The sequence below is a fragment of the Bremia lactucae genome (assembly GCF_004359215.1).
Source record: "Bremia lactucae strain SF5 chromosome Unknown BlacSF5_NotPlaced_169_SHOA01000113.1_291909bp, whole genome shotgun sequence".
Classification (NCBI taxonomy): domain Eukaryota; phylum Oomycota; class Peronosporomycetes; order Peronosporales; family Peronosporaceae; genus Bremia; species Bremia lactucae.
This window is the reverse complement of record NW_027152182.1, coordinates 267,526-270,271: the sequence shown is the minus strand read 5'-3', so window position 1 is coordinate 270,271 and position 2,746 is coordinate 267,526.

Sequence of the window (2,746 nt, the reverse complement as noted above, 5' to 3'; positions counted from 1 at the left end):
TCAACCTCCCCACATAGCTCTCCGACCTTCTGTGTGCGAAAGGCCACAGGAGGGTGGCGGATAGTGCACGCATTCAACAAACTGAATGCTGCAACAGTACTGGCTCAAACCTTTCACAAAGAATGGCGAGGTGGCTATCCTTCTTCGCGGAGTATAATTTCTCCGTCGAATATAAACCAGGACGACTTTATGTCGTCACTGATGCGTTATCACGCCGACCCGATTTCGAGTTAGCAGTGCACTTCAAGAGTGAAAATAATCTTACTGTTGCAACACTCACTACGAGTGTTCCGGCATCAACTTTAGTTAATAACATGAAGAAAGCCTACAAAGAAGATAAGGACCATATATGTTTGATGGATCATTTAATGAATTCATCCGATAAATCTTTTAAAGATTTACCGGCTTTATATCGATCGTCATCCGATCGATACACAACACGTAACGGCTTATTGTATTACACAGCCGTTACCGGCGACACCCCACGTGTCGTCGTCCCGACTCACAATGATTTGCGCTTGCGCATCATGTATGAGTGTCACGATGCTCCAACAAGTGGACATCGTGGACGTGAGAAGACTTACCTCACAGCAAGTCGCGACTTTTACTGGCCCCGCCAGTATCAGTTCGTGCGCAAGTACATTCGTGCTTGCGAGGTATGTCAACGTGTGAAGCCTAGCCCTTCATCCCGTGCACCTCTCCAACCTCTACCTTTTCCGGCAGAATGTTGGCAGTACGTATCTATGGACTTCGTCTTCGATTTCCCGAAATGAATCACAAAAACAATGGAATTCTTGTTTTTGTAGACAGATTCAGCAAGATGGTAAATCTTGCTGCATTACCAGAGTCAATCACAACCGATCCTGGTGGTGTAATGGTCCGCCACTCACTTCAGGACCGGGAGGTGCCGGGTTCGATACCCGGGGCCGACAAATCCTCCAAAGTATAATGGGAGGTGGTCTTGTCCTGTGCACCCAAAAAGGTGTATATGATTAGAAATACAAAAACTAACCAATCATCAATTGAAGGGCAAGTCCGGTGTAACACACCAGAGTCAATCACAGCTCCGTGTTGTGCCCATGTCTTTATCGACACGGTATTTAAACAACACGGATTACTCCGTGAACTAGTCTCGAATAGAGATCCACGGTTCACGGCGGAGTTTTGGCAACCCGTGTTCCGATCTCTCGGAACACGGCTGACTATGTCAACTTCTGATCATCCGGAGACGGATGGTCAGACGGAACGCGTAAATTGCGTCCTCGAAGAGATACTTCGAGGTTACGTCCAATCGTATCCGAATTGGAGCGAGTTTTTACCGATGGTCGAATTCGTCATCAATAATTCTGTGCATGCGTCTACAACGCATACATCGTTCTTCGTGAATGGCTTACACCATCCACGCATACCCACCCAATTAGAGCGATCCTCTTGTTTAACGGGGGGGGGGCTCGCACGAGCAAACCCATTTCTGGATCATGCTACTCACGCGTCGAAATTACCAACGACGCGAATGATGTCGATGTCGAAGCAATCAACATTGAAGATAAGAAAGATCTCATGGTAGTGCGCACAAAGCGTACTGAAAATGACAAAACAAATGAGTTAGTAGAAGAGTTTCTGCTAACTCGAGAATCAATAATTTGTTTCGTATAGAATTCATTGCTAACGCAGTGGACCGACAGAAACGGAATGCAGACAAACATGGAAGAGCAAATGTACATTCATTTAAAATTAATAATCTAGTGCTACTCTCTTCGGTAAACTTACCTAAGCGATTAGTCACTAATGTGGGTAGCAGTAAACTACTACTAAAGGCCATTAAGCCTTTCCGTGTACTACATCGCAGAGGCAATGCGTACACAATAGATTTGCCACGTAGGATGCGAACGCATCCTACGTTTTATGTTGGTCGGCTTCGCCCGTACCATCAGTACGCGGCTTCTTCCGAGGACGGATCTGACCACACTTTTCAAGAATCCCCAAACATTCTAGTGATAACGAACTTGTCTATCATGCTGAGTCTGGAGATCTCATACCGAATCCGAAGTTCTTCGAAACTGCGATGAGCTGACGACAGCTCATCACGAACAGCGTGATATTTCCGTTCGTACTCCAACATGGAGTACGCACTCTTCGAACGGTCTTCCATTCGCTCGATATGGTGAGCTTGCACCGTCTGCTCCAACGAGCGACGCTTGCCGCGCTCGGTCCCTCCTCCAAATCATGGAGGAAGTGATCGATTTTGTCGATCCTCGACATTAGATGCGACACACGATTCGGATCTAATTTTCCCTCCGCCACCACAACCATTGCTGGATTCCCACGGTGATCAACGTAATCTTGTGGAACGTATCCAGAACCACCGTGCTGTGAGGGGCAGCGATGGAGTTATCTTGTTCGCTGGCGCGGTTATCCACCTTCACTTGACAGCTGGGAGCCTCGTTCCCAGCTGATTGTTGACGTTGAGGCCTCGTCCGTCAGTATGACGAGACCCATCCGATGGATCAGAAGGTCCATCGGAGAACAGCGCCCCTGGCGCATGTAAATCGATTGCAAAAACGTCAATCGCATCGCCCATCTCGATAGAGATACGAGCCCTTCCCCAGGGCGAAGAAAGGGAATAGACATTTTTTCTTACTCGCTTCGTGTTGTCAACACAACACGGACAGGGATCACCCCAAGTGAGGCATGGAAGTCCTACCTCACGTGACAACCGATGCAATTCATACCTTGCACCAGTTGG